We start from the raw sequence: 15,195 nt of genomic DNA, 5'->3' as shown, positions 1-15,195 counted from the left end.
TCAGAACGGATGCGTCTGCATTAAAACTTAGAAAATTTTCTAAGTGTGAAAGTTGTCTGAGCGGATCCGTTCAGACTTTACATTGAAAGTCAATGGGGAACGGATCCGCTTGAAGATTGAGCCATATTGTGTCATCTTCAAGCGGATCCGTCCCCATTGACTTACATTGTAAGTCTGGACGGATCCGCTCGCCTCCGCACGGCCAGGCGGACACCCGAACGCTGCAAGCAGCGTTCAGGTGTCCGCTCACTGAGCGGAGCGGAGGCTGAACGCTGGCAGGCGGATGCATTCTCAGTGGATCCGCCTCCACTGAGAATGCATTGGGGCCAGACGGATGCGTTCGGGGCCGCTCGTGAGCCCCTTCAAACGGAGCGCACGAGCGGACACCCGAACGCTAGTGTGAAAGTAGCCTAAGCCTGATCAAGCTCCTGATCATTATAAAACGACTTGTATGTCTGGTTTCACACATAGGTTTATTGGTGTCATTTTTGGCAGCGTTTATAGCTGCGTTTTTCAGCAGTTTTCTTTCATATGGGCCAGATATTACTTTAAAGTCTATAGTGAAATATAAAAATAGTATACGGTTAAAATATTAACTAAAAACACCACAGAAAAGGTTAGGCAAAAAACACTAACAAAAAAAGATTTTTAGGCAGCCAATGTACCGTATATTGTACATAGAGGGTCATGTTTTAGGAATGTATTTTATAAAATTCTGTCATGTTGGATGGCTCTCTTACTGTCTATAACTGGGATAACGTAAGTAGAAATAATTGCAAGCTGTCTGGCATTATAAAAACCCTTTGCTGTTTATTTGATGACAACTTGGATTGACTAGTGTTTTGGACAGAGTATTTCAAATTTAAGAGCAATTTTACACTTCAGTGCATGTCAACCTCTAATGGCATGTGCTATAAGAGAATCTAGACAAGACTGTCTATGAAGAAGCGTCATAGCTCATCTTTAGACAATCAGACAAGTAGATATCTGGCTGTAAGATGCCAGATATGTCATTATGACCTTTGAGAGCAAAAAATATATAAACCAACTTTTTCATCCTGTATTTGGAGGCAAATTTTGATCAAAGAATAAAAACATACCTTATAGTCAGTGGGCGATATGTGGCCAATATTTACATTATAGTCAGTGGGCGATATGTGGCCAATATTTACATTATAGTCAGTGGGCAATATGTGGCCAATATTTACATTATAGTCATGGGCATTATGTGGCCAATATTTACACTATAGTCAGTGGTCAATATGTGGCCAATATTTACATTATAGTCAGTGGGCAATATGTGGCCAATATTTACACTATAGTCAGTGGTCAATATGTGGCCAATATTTACATTATAGTAATTAGAAGAAACAGCCGGCACTCACTCAATGCACGCCGCACGGGATAGGAAACAATATCCACTTGAAATCCAAAAGAAATCCCAGCAGTCGTGTCTTGTATAATAGTGATGTTTTATTCCATCAAATCAAAATTGTCCTACAGCCTGGCTGTAGGACAATTTTGATTTGATGGAATAAAACATCACGATTATACAAGACACGACTGCTGGGATTTCTTTTGAATATTTACATTATAGTCAGTGGTCAATATGTGGCCAATATTTACATTATAGTCAGTGGTCATTATGCGGCCAATATTTACACTATTGTCAGTGTTCGATATAGAGGACAATATTTACACTATGGTCCCTGGAATGGTTGCCATGCCGACCAGACAAGTCATGGCTGCTGGACCTGTCAGGGCTCTTTCACACGAACGGATCCAGTGCATGGAATCCGCTGCGTGAAAGAATGCCAAGCCCCGTTCCGGACAGCAGAGACATGGAGCATTAACATGATTAATAATGCCTCTCTGTGACCTTTTTACTACAAAATCAATCATGTTAATGCTCTGTGTCTCTGCTGTCCGTAACGGAGCTTGGCATTCTTTCACGCAGCGGATTCCACGCACGGAATCTGCTTGTGTGAAAGAGCCCTCAGTGTGACTGGATACCAAGCCAATCGGATTTCTGTCTATGTGTCCAATCCCAGAGCTAAGCAGGGGATTTAAGCTGTTTTCTATCGTTATTGCCTGTGATTGTCTTCTCTAGGCTCTGTACTGTGCAACTTACTACAGACTTCTCTGTTTTTTTTACTTCTGGCTTATTATTTGGATTATCCTTGTGGCTGCTGATTCTGCTTACATCTACTCTCCTGATATTGACTCTGGCTAGTATCTGGATTTACCTCTCATGTACTGCATTCATCGTGCTGACTCCTCTTTATGTCCCTGGTCATTCTGAAACGTCTGCTTGTGTGCCTGCACCAGTATTCTCTTATCAAACATCTGAAGACATCCTGGGTCGCTAGCAGGCAGGTCCATTCTGCTTTGCAGCAGGCTCTGGTGAATACCTAGGGGTAGCCTTAGTTTTATACTACGCAGAGTGGTTTCAGAAGGCTGGTAGCAGTGGCTGTGGTCTGAACACTAACTGCCTACTCCCTAACAGAAAGGGCTTTCATCTGTAGTTAGCCACCCGCATATGGTGCCACCAGTAGGTCATTTTGAAAGCTCACTTCTATTCTTCATTTACAGACTTCTGAGACATGAGCAACTGTTTAGTGGTCGATATGAGGCCAATATTTACACAACAGACTTCTGAGACATGAGCAACTGCTTAGCCCCTACTATCATATTATATGAATATTGTGGGTGGAATCCCTGTCCAAATCTGTGTAAATATGAAAAAGATCACTAAACTGAACTGGTCTGAAGGAATTACAAAGAAAACTTAGGGATGGTAATCAGAAAGATTGTTATATAATCTCAATATGTGTTGCTGGGATGGTAGCTCAATGGTTATGCTTACAGTAGAGAAATACAAACCAGGGCAATATATATGAGGTATCTGTGTACCATGTACTAGAAATAAAAATCCACGCCAGCAAGGAATAAAGCATAGATTTATTGCGCCAATATTCTGGAGCACATGAGTCGGACCATGGGGATCCTGCCTGTGACCTGCCGCATCCTGCCTGTGCCCAACCCTTTTTTTAAAAAAACTGGGCAGGGTGGTGAAAAAGTAGATAGTCAGGGCGTAGATACCATGGAAGCAGGTAAAGCAGCAGCTACAGAGCTTGATCTTCGGAAGGGGACCATGAGGAAGACAAATGGATTTTTTTTTCAGTGCCCAAGGAGCGGTGAGTATGGGGCTCCTAGTCCTAGTATTACTCACCACTCCCTGGTCTTCTTCTCCTAACAGCACACAGCTTCAGGATGGGAAGTAATGTGCGTAGGAACGCACTATGACCTTACGCTGTGCAATGTCAGGTCACAGTATAGTGCAAGCCTAGGTACAGTCCTGCACGAAGAGCAGAGGCCACGATAGCAAGAAAAGAGAGGTGAATGTTTTTTTGTCTGCATTAAGGGGATTCAGGGGCTCCCGTTCAAATATTAGCTGTTGGGCCCAGTCAATACTAGTTACGCCACTGTATTCGGTCAGTACAAGGATAAACAAATTCTTTAAATCCTAGTGCCACCCTTGAAGATTAGTAATTTATTGAATCAGTAACATCTAGATCTTAATACTATAAGTGTTTTGCTTCAGAAATATATGCGCAAAATATAAACTGTAATTAAAATATTACACGCTGTCAGTTTCATGCAAATTGCAATGAAGTAATTTCCTTGAGACATTTGCTAATATTGAATTTTCTGTAATGAGACTGATGAATTGCTTTATCCTCTGGTCTGTCTCCCTCCTTTCCTCATAGATCTGCTCTTCTATTAATCAGACATACAGTACACTCAGAAAGAAGCTGTCATATGTAACTAATATACAACTACATAAAGAGTCCCATCCAACTAATGCAAATTTAGGCAAAAACAAGTAGCAGCACTTATGAGCTTCCAATGTCCCATTTGCATGCTTGGAAAACTTGGCATTTATCTGTCACATTTGAGCAAGGCATGCATACATTTCCCATGGGGGAATGAATTGTTTATTGACGATGCAATGCATTAGATGCATATACAGAAATTCAGAGCAATGTACTCATAAGCAATGGAGGTCAGAATTGCCTGCGTGACTAAATATTATTACAGCCCAAAGAAGGCACAATCAATAAGCAATATAATGAAGTAGAAACTCCTACTGGTAGTCCTCAATTAACACTAGAGGTGCCCATACACAGTAGTCTAAAGTTGACCAAAACAGACACTTTCAAACAAAACCATTACTTGTCTGGTGAAATCTAATAATTAAAAAATTGTTTTAGCCGACCAATTACCAAAAGACAGACCATTACCGCCTGGAAAGAAGTTGGCCATCTTTGAAATTTTTGTCCGATATTTGGACGAAACATCTTTTACTCAAACAATGATCAATTTGTGAAAGAGCTTTTTCTGAAAAAATGTTTTTCCAGAAAGATCTTTCATCTGTTGTGTTGGTGGCCTATCATCACCCAACAGTCTGGCCCATACATTCCATGATTCACCCTTCTGGCCTTACTGCACTTCTGTGGTTGCTGGTGTCCCACATGCTCCTCATGTTGCAGGGTGAAGCCTGCTTGTCTGTTAGACAGCACTGTTAGCATCTATAGGGAGCGTTCCCTCCCCCCTCTTCGGCTCTTAAAGAGCCAGCAAGCACTCATTCCTATCTTTATCTGCCAATGGCTGACAACTTGAGGGTATTTCTGGTGCCTTCCAAAGAGAAGAGTGTCTGAGCCTTAGTTTTTTTAATTTTAGTGACCAGTTTAGGTGTCCTTTCTATTTGTCTACCTGTGTACCAATCTCTGCCTGTTTTATGACTCTGACACTCCACTGCCTGTCCTTACCATAGCCTGTTTATCATATATCTCGTTCATTGCCTGCCATGACATTGGACTAGTTTTAGAGATTTGCATGTACTCTGCCTGCCTTGACCTCTGCCTGTTTTCTGATTATAGGTACTGTCTGATCTTTTGGTGCTCCGCACCAGTGTTTCTGGCCCCACTGGTTCAGCTGCCAACCACATGGAGTCTATTCAAAGAGGTAGCAGTCTGGTGACTCCCCTGCAGTGAAGTCCAGAACCCTGTATAGGGGTTAAAGGGTGAATACCAGGGGTCTGCCAGGATAACGCTCTTAAGTCTAGCCCAGTTGTCTGGCACAGAGGTTCCACACCCACTGCACGTAACACTATCCAATGACCAGTTTCATTGAGCATTTATGGAAAGTATGAACATTAGAACAGCCAATATGGACTAAAATGTGTTTAGTCGCATCTGTGAAATGATCATTTGCCAGATGATTGTTTGTTCAATTGCTGTCCAGCCATTAACCTACAGTGTTTCTATCCAATGTGCATAGCCAACGTAAAGGGAATGTGACATCAGAAAATGACCTATTGTTTAAATCACATTTTTCTGTTAAACATATTTTTTACAATTTTCAAGTTTTTTTTCCCATGTCACTATATATATATATATATATATATATATATATATATATATTTTATTTTTTAATTCTTTAATCCTGTAATTTTCACACTAGGCCTAATAAATGGTCGTGATTTCCTCTTCTGTACAGGTAACTTTTAAGTAGCTTTTCATTATCACCACAGGAATAATTACAATTACAAGTAACACCTCTGTATAGATAACAGGATCCACCATTTATAATAGGTGATATCACAGCTTATCTACTCCCTCCTGACCTCTGCACAGAGCATGCCTAGAAAACACTCCCATATACTGTAAGTGAAAGGGGTCATCTGTCTATTGTGTCTATGGTCTGTGGAGCTGCTCTCAAAAGACAGGAAATCCCAGAGGGCAGTGTGACACATTACCTTTAACAATCACTAATGAAGTTTAAAATGTCAATTGGTGAGCACTCCTCCTGTGAACACATAATGCTGTCTATGGTAACTGCTTATCTGTATAAAATATGGTATTAGCACATGTACATGGCCTATAGAGATTTTGGGTAGTCAGTGCACAATAATTTAATTCATTTGGTGCAAATACATAGACATAGAAAACATGCACCATACATACGCCATTCATGACTGAGTCTGGAATTCGCATCAGATGCGGTGGCTGGGGCTACAGAAACTCGCTGTACTGCAAAGTTTCAGTAGTCTCCATATACTTCTAGTGAAGGTATGGGAAACCGAGTACTATGGCCTGTTTCCGTAACCTGGACCACCTCTGGCCACTGCATAAAACAGGTATTCCAATCTCAGTCAAGAATGGCTGAAATGGGAATAACCCTTCAGATACAATACAAGGCTATGTTCACATCTCTGCTTATCATTTCCATTGTTCTGTTCTGTTCATTACAGGAGCAGAACAACGAAAAGGAATGGCGCTCAATGGGCCTCATTGACTATAATAGGATCCGTTGGGTGCCAAAAAACCTTTCTGAGGTTAGTGCTCTGAAATGTCATGAAGCTCCTTATTAACCTCTTGGCTTATATGGAGCCTTTTGTTTTTCAGTCCTTGGTGTCTAACTTGCTGCAGATGCCGGATGATGTGAAGTTACATTGTGAATTTTAATTTCACTATATTTCATAGTCTGTTTTCAAACAAATTGTGAATATCATACACGTGCATAGGTGTGCATGTTTTTTATGTTTGTACGGTAGCACTAGATTAGTGAAACAATTGTACTTTTAGCCATTTCTTGTGGTCAGCAAGGCTTCTATGTCACTTATTAGCCACAGTAGTGAGCACATATTTCTGTATAGTGCGGAATTATGCTTTCATCTACATTCAAAGTGTGGTCATATGGGGAAATTATAACAGTGATCTTGTATCCAAGACCAAATACTTATAGGTCCTTCAGAATCCCTAATGCATTTAGTTTACCTACTTGCGGGAAATTAGCCCTAATGTTATTGCTACAGACACCACGGCAGGCGAGACTATGCAAAAAACACAGTAATTGCCAATAATGCACCCCCTTCCACACAAAGAACTGATACTCTGTGCATTTGCCCCCGTGTATTTGCATGTGGCAAATCTACAGCATTTGAAAATAATGTCAGGAAGAGAGGCAGCACTCCAGATTTGGTGAAAAAATGCAGACCACTTTATTCAGCCATAGGGATGTTTTAGCCCAAAACCTTGAAGCTTGAAAAAGGCCTCAATGAATCTGGGCTGAAACATTGCTATGGGTGAATAAAGTGTTTTCTTCACTTAGGGTCCATTCACACGTCCGCACTGTTTTGCGGATCCGCAAAACACCGGACTGACCCCCAAATAGAAAAGCATTCCTTCCCGACAGTCGGCTGCTTGTTCAGTGGAGGAGACTGCTGCTTTCACGTGCAGCAGTCACCTCCACAGTATGAGGATGAGGGATAGCTATTGCAATTACCCACAGTATGTAAAGCGTTAAAGAGCCCGGATCGGCACTCCTGCCAGTCCAGTCTGTTAGATCAGGAGCGCGGGCCCCTGCTCCTCGATGCATGTAAAAAAGGCCCCTTAGTGACCGTCATAAAAACGCATATGGGTGGTCACTAAGGAGTTAATAAAGCCCTAAGCTGGCAGTGGATCTGCTGAAGTTATGAAACAGGCGTAGAAACTGGTAAATAAGAGGGACCTGCTGGCCCTTTCCCCACCCACATCACACCCACAATTTTAGACCTGGCGTGAGTGGGGCGAAGTCGCAGATAGCAGCGCAACTAACCATTGTGCAGCTATCTATGCCTGAAATATGCCTAATATAGGCATATTTCAGCATGATAAATGACTATAAATATATCCAGTGACTAGATTAAGACCTGTTTCACACTACCGACGTAGTTCTGGCAGGCTGTTTTGGCAGAGAGCAGCTTGCTGGAGTTTTCTGGATCCAGCATTACTGATGTTACCAGAATGCCGGCTGGCCAGATTGACCATAATGGGGGTCCATTATGCCGGGATTTCGCCGGACAAATACTACTGCATGTATATAGTCAATGTAGGGCCAGTGGGCATTCCGGTAACACCTGGCAATGCCGGACCCAGATAGCCTGTTGGAGCTATCTGTTCTCTGCTGGTAACCCACATCATACTACATTCACTCTTCAACAATTGCACTGTGCATGAAAACCCTGAGTCAATCCTAATTAAAGGGGTTATCTGACCCCTGAAATGCCCCCCTCACACACAATTCACTTACCTTGCTCCCCGGCACCTGCGTTCCATCTGGAGACCGCACGGCTGCCACTGCATCTCCCCATCGCACAAATGAAAACATCTGGCGTCAAAGGGGGGCAGCCAATAGCTGGTGGTGACGGGGACGTGCTTTGCGGGTGACACTCGGGAGGCTTGTCCCTGTCAATGCCTGCTATTGACTGCCCTCCCATGCCAGATGTTTTCATCCGCGCTACGAGAAGAAGCAGCAGCAGCCATGTGGGCTTCAGAAGCGATGTGGCTGCCGGGGAGTGAGGTAAGTACATTGTGTGTGAGTGGCATTTCAGGAGTTGGATAATCACTTTAAAGGGGTTGTCCGGGATACAATTATTATTTTTTTTTTAGTGTACTCCCTATTAACAGCTGAATCAAGGTCCCCCCATATGTTTTTAAGTATTTTCACCATTTCTACATGGCTCAGACGGGCCCCCACGCTTTGTTTACACCTATGTTTATTTTTTCCTACCTTCCTGCCGCACTGCACTGTAGTTCCCAGCGCAGCACGGCATCACGTGGTTTCAAATGAATATCATCTCCGCCGTGACTCCGCCCCCTAATTAATATTCAGTGCTCTGCCTCTTTCATTCATAATAAAGCGCCCTGCCTGGTGATGTCACCGGACTAGATGGGCGTGGCTTAGCGCGGTTGGTTGCCGCCTTGTTACCGCCCATCCAGGCACTTTGAAAAATTCATGTGGCTGAGGGTGACGTCACCGGGCTCCCTGCGAAGCGGAAGAAGAGGCTTCACTCGGCAGAAAGGGACCCGGTAAGTCACCGAGTCTTGGAAACACAGCGCTGCCGGCTGAGAGTTGGAGATTTGAAAACTGGGCATTAGAAATGTTGGGTAAAGGTAGGACAGGCACGATTGTAACATTTAGGGCATTGTTGTACACATACTCCAATCTTCCCAATCCCGGACAACCCCTTTAAGTTGAACTCTATTACTGCACACTTAGAGAAAGTCAGAAAGCAGAGAAGACGTCCGTGGCACAGACCACTATAAATTTTTAATGAAACAGTCCTTTACACTGACAGAACTTTTCTACAAAAGAAATCAAGGACAGAATTAAAGGTTTATGTAGAAAGTAACAAGTAATACAAAAAGTATTGATCTGAGTATTATAAAGAGCAATACCAAAGATAAAAATTCATCTCCCTGTTCATATCCACCCTCCTGTCTTTAAGTTGCTTTATTACACAAGCGGCTGATGCAGCATTAAATGGGTTATCTCAGGAAAAGCATTACTGTGCAGGGGATATGGTAGTTCAAGTGAAGTATGACTGCAATATACATACAATAAAATATTGTTAGGTTTTTCAAGTACACTGGTGAGGACTGGGAACTTAAAGTGGCGCTGGAAAAAATCAAGAAGTGGCTCCATGTTGTAGGAGGGTCCAAACTGACCAAAGGCAGACCAACACAAGTAGGCAGGAACAACACAAGTAGGCGAGGCCAGCAATACTGTAGTACTGCACAAAATACCGCCTCAGCAAAATCAAAATACCACTGTGCGGCAGACAATAACACTCCAGCAAAACCAAATACCACAGTGCAGCAAAAAATACTGCCAACCCCGCTGCAGTATTCAACTGTATTACCGTCCTAGGGATCGTGATACAGTTGAATTCAGGAGAGCATAAGTACAGAATTCTCCTAGCATTAATTTATGCTTAATCAGATAGTTATGTACTCGGATGGCAGCCATGAGGAGGGTTCAGGTGGCACCTTGTGCATTGGCCCACCAGGAAATATCCCTGTAGGGTCTATGACCAGTCCGTCCCTGCATGTACATTACATTTTCTCTCTGGAAACCCTACCTGCTGTTTCTCCTGTGGCTAAAATTCTGGTCCACCTTCTCCTGCATTCAGACATGCTTACTGGCTTCCCTGCACTCTCCTTGCTCTCAGTGCTGGTGTAGTGATCACATAGTGAGCTGTTCAGTCACTTTTCATTGATTCATCCCTATTTCTAAATTCATAAAAAATATTAGGGCTGCAGCTAACGATTATTTGAATAATCGATTAGTTGTCGATAATTTCATCGATTAATCGGGAAAAAACACCAAAATGACAAAAAAAGGGGTTTATATTATTTTACTTGAAAAATTATGTTCAAAGGCCATATTAAAACAAAGTGTGAATGGCACTGTTATAGAGAATCTGTGGATGCACTGTTATGGGGGTGGATCTGTGGATTACACTGTTATGGGGGATCTGTGGATAACACTGTCATGGGTGATCTGTGGATGGCACTGTTATGGGGGATCTGTGGATGAGATTGTTATGGGGGATCTGTGGATGGCACTGTTATGGGGGATCTGTGGATGGCACTGTTATGGAGGGGATCTGTGGATGGCACTGTTATGGGGGATCTGTGGATAGCACTGTTATGGGGGATCTGTGGATAGCACTGTTATGGGGAGGGGGATCTGTGCACTGTTATCGGGAGGGGGATCTGTGGATGGCACTGTTATGGGGAGGGGGATCTGTGGATGGCACTGTTATGGGTAAGGGGATCTTTGGATGACACTGTTATGGGGAGGGGGACCTGTGGATGACCATGCTATGGGGGGATCTATGGATGACACTATATAGGATCTTATGCTTTATGTGTCATCCACAGATCTCCCACATAGCAGTGTCATCCACAGATCCCCCTCCCCATAACAGTGTCATCCACAGATCTCCCCCATAGCAGTGTCATCCACAGATCCCCCTCCCCATAACAGTGTCATCCACAGATCTCACCCATAGCAGTGTCATCCACAGATCCCCCTCACCATAAGGCCTCTATCACACAAGTGTTTTTTTTTTTCCCGTTTACGGGCCGTTTTTTTACGTTTCGTATAAGCTCCGTATACGGAACCATTCATTTCAATGGTTCCGCTAAAAAAATGGAATGTACTCCGTATGCATTCCGTTTCCATATTTCCATTTTTCCGTTCAGTTGAAAGATAGAGCATGTCCTATTATTGCCCGCAAATCACGTTCTGTGGCTCCATTCAAGTCAATGGGTCCACAAAAAAAAGGAACACATACGGAAATGCATCAGTATGTCTTCCGTATCCATTCCGTTTTTGCGGAACCATCTATTGAAAATTTTATGCCCAGCCCAATTTTTTCTATGCAATTACTGTATACTGTATATGCCATACGGAAAAACGGAAAGGAAAAACGGAACAGAAACGGAAACACAACGGAAACAAAAAACGGAACTACGGATCCATGAAAAACGGAATGCAAAACACTGAAAAAGCCATACGGTCGTGTGAAAGAGGCCTAACAGTGCCATCCACAGATCCCCTCCATAAGAGTGCTATCCACAGATCCCCCTCCCATAACTGTGCCATCCACAGATCCCCCTCCCCATAACAGTGCCATCCACAGATCCCCCTCCCCATAACAGCCCCATCCACAGATCCCCCTCCCCATAACAGCCCTGGCGCCGCCGCTCACAGCAGTATTCCTTAACCAGCAGTAATTTTTACTTTAACTTTAAATCAGCGCATCTTTATTAACTTACAATGAAGCTCCAGTAACAGGCAGAGCGGACAGCGGCGCTACGTCACTCACTCACGTGACGCGCCTGCTCTGCCCACTTTATGAATGAAGCAGGCGCGTCACGTGAGTAAGTGACGTTACACCGCCGCCTGCTCTGCCTGTTACTGGAGCTTCATTTTATGGTAATAAAGATGCAGTGATTTAAAGTTAAAGTTACTGCTGGGTAATGACCCGCAGGCATAGCACCTGACCGCCCGCATAGCAAGAAATCAGACAATTATTCGATAACGGGATTCGTCGACAACGAATACCGTTATCGAATATTATCGATAACTTCAATAATCGTTGCAGCCCTAAAAAATATGGCATGCACAATGGAGAAGAAAATTTTAGGAGGGCATTACTATAATGTTATTTATGAGTGGACACTGGGGCTGTGTGTGAGGGACTATTTTCTATGCAGCGGAGGAAGACAGAAAAAGGGATTAACAAGAGCTGACTGCAATGCACTTTTGGTAGATGCAGGTGCTTGACTGTTTTATGTGACGAGCTTCTGTCCACCCATATAAAATGAACAGCCTATCTCCACAAATTCGTAAGTAAAAAAAAGCCTAAAAGGGTGAAAATTATACTGGAGAGCTGCATTTTTTTGCATTGATATAGTTAAAATAATGATGTGCATTACTCCAGATATTTCAATGTATTTTTTAATCTGTTTGATACCCCCTTCAAGAGTCATACAAAGTGCATTCCTATGCTGGAAGAAACAAAGAAAGTAGAAAGAATTCCCCCAGTTAAAAGGAATTAAAGATACAATTCAACCTAAGGCAGAAATAAGCAAATGCCAGTTTTTCCCAGTTAGCAAATTCTAGGCAACTGTTTGCTGTGAGCAGGTGGAACACAGACTACCCATTGCAATATCGAATATTGTAACTGCGGGGCATTTGATAAGATACCCTACTGGTGTAGTCAGCAAGCACAGTCAAAAAAACAGGAGAGACAAACATGATGTTAATTCCAAAGACTAGCCAAAGTCGTTTACCAGGAGAGTAGATGTAGGCAGCAACAAAGATAATCCAAAAAACAAGCCAGAAGTTAAAAAAAACTGAGAAGTCTTTAGTATGTTGCACAGTGCAGAGCCTAGAGAAGACAAATGCAATCACAGGCAATAACTAGATTACATCATAGAACGTATGCCATATGAACTCCTAAAGAGGCAATTCACCTTTTTATAAGACAGCAATTACAAATTTGTCAATGTTCCTAAACACATACTGTCAATGTATTTGTTCCAATATCTGTCTTTTCATAAAAAAAATAACAAATCATCTGAAAAGCAAACAAGTAATGTGTCATTAGCACATCGGCACAAAGCAATGCACCACTGCCAAGGAAATAATGCAGCTTGTGGTGAGGCCAAGAAATCCAGTGTAATACACTGTGCACTCAGCCATCACAATTAGAGGACAACACGTTGAAACATCATCTAGAGTGTTTGCATAGACAGAAAGAAGAAAGGGGCAGAGTGGGACTTTATTTCTGGATTCCTGAATATTTTGCTCCAATGAATACCAAAAATTGAGGAAACAGAAGCAAAATGTACACAGATTGCTTATACGAGCTTCCTTATCATTGCCAGCACAGTATCATTTCGTATAATGCATAAAAATGAAGCTTTTCCCATTCTCAGCTTTAAACATTTAACTAGGCACAGCTGCTGGTAATGTTTCATTCTTTGTGAAAATGTGCCCTTTTTGTGTACCATTCTTCCAGAGATTTCATATTTTATGTATCTCTATCTTCATCAGCTCCAGATTGTGTTTCAGATACACTGAACAGGGCCTTGCAAGTTGCTGAGTTGCAATCAGGAAGAGTTACTATCTCCAATTCAAAAGGTATTGAAAGACATATGGACATCTTAAGGAGAACAGCTTTAATTATGTAAAGTCATTTGTTTAATTCTGTGTCCTACTTACAAGCACTGAAAGCATTTAGGAATGGTAATCTTGAGGGGAAAGCAGGACTTTCTAAGGACATCTTATCAAACGATTACAGACTGCCTGCTTCTTCCAAACATCCAACCTCAAATTTAATAAGATGTTCAGTTTTGATGTCTGGTTTGTTTTGGATGTAGGTACATTTTGGAAATGACTTGGAAATGTCTAACCTCAAAAATGCTATAGTGTGTGTGTGTATATATATATATATATATATATATATATATACTAGCTGAAGGACCCGGCTTCGCTCGGATATATTTAATCTATTTCATATAATGTTTGTGTGTGTCGTTAAAAGATATCAACACTATCCACTATAACATTGACATCTACAGCTCCCCACCCCTTAACACTGACCCCCCCACAGTGCTCCATCTCTTAAAATTGGATCTCCACAGCAGCCCACCCCCTTAACTTTGACCTTTACAGCAGCCTTCCCCTTTAACAGTGACTTTCACAGCATACCACCCCCTTGACAGTGACCTCCACAGGGGCCCGCCCCCTTAACAGTGGCCTTTACTGGATCGAGGGCGTGTCCTTTTGAACAGCTCACTCTAAGACAGCAGCACTGTACTGTCTGAGTGTGAGCTGCAGGGAGAAAGTTACCCTCCCTCCCACCCCTGCAGCTGACAGAACTTGATTTTTACCTTCATTTTTTCAATCCCTGGTCGGCTCAGGAGTAGGTGTGGCCTAACCAGATCAGGGTCGTGGATTTGCAGGACCTGGGGGCGGGGTTTTAAGTCTTTTGAGGGTGGACACATTGTGGCAGGGGGCGTGTCTGGGCTCCTTCCTGCAAGAGTGACGCCTCTCTGGGCACCTTACTGGCTCATTTGCATACCAAATAAACTGGATTTTCAGAGGATAAAAACATCTATTGCTAGAACAAAGGCGCATCTTGAAAAAAAGGTACTAAGTGCTATTAGGCCATGGCTCCTAGAGAGCTGAGACCTGGTCTAAAACCTTCCCGAACACCTAATGTACCTGTGTACCAAATTTCTTGATTGTAAATGTGACGGTACGGATTCCTTTAGCGGACAAACATACATACACACATACACTCAGCTTTATATAATATATATATATATATATATATATACACACACACCATAGCATTTGTGAGGTCAGACACTGATGTTGGACAAGGGACCTGGCTTGCAATCTTGATTCTAGTTCATCCTAAGGCCCCTTTCACACGGGCGAGTATTCCGCGCGGATGCGATGCGTGAGTTGAACACATTGCACCGCACTGAATCCCGACCCATTCATTTCTATGGGGCTGTTCACATGAGCGGTGATTTTCACGCATCACTTGTGCGTTGCGTGAAAATCGCAGCATGCTCTATATTCTGAGTTTTTCACGCAACGCAGGCCCCATAGAAGTGAATGGGGTTGCGTGAAAATCGCAAGCATCCGCAAGCAAGTGCGGATGCGGTGCGATTTTCACGCACAGGTGCTAGGAGACCATCGGGATGGAGACCCGATCCTTATTATTTCCCCTTATAACATGGTTATAAGGGAAAATAATAGCATTCTGAATACAGAATG

General features: G+C 42.8%; 1 long non-coding RNA gene across 1 annotated transcript in view; it reads left to right on the top strand.

Moving 5' to 3' along the window:
• LOC120991418 overlaps positions 1-15,195 on the top strand; it is a 63,446-nt gene that overhangs the window by 33,926 nt on the left and 14,325 nt on the right. The window contains exon 2 of the long non-coding RNA XR_005776666.1: positions 13,459-13,545. This is a non-coding gene — a long non-coding RNA (uncharacterized LOC120991418). The remainder of the gene's footprint in view (positions 1-13,458; positions 13,546-15,195) is intronic.

This window comes from Bufo bufo, chromosome 2 (assembly GCF_905171765.1).
Source record: "Bufo bufo chromosome 2, aBufBuf1.1, whole genome shotgun sequence".
NCBI classification, from domain to species: Eukaryota; Metazoa; Chordata; class Amphibia; order Anura; family Bufonidae; genus Bufo; species Bufo bufo.
The sequence above is the reverse complement of the archived record's forward strand: the minus strand, read 5'-3'. Positions and strand labels throughout refer to the sequence as shown.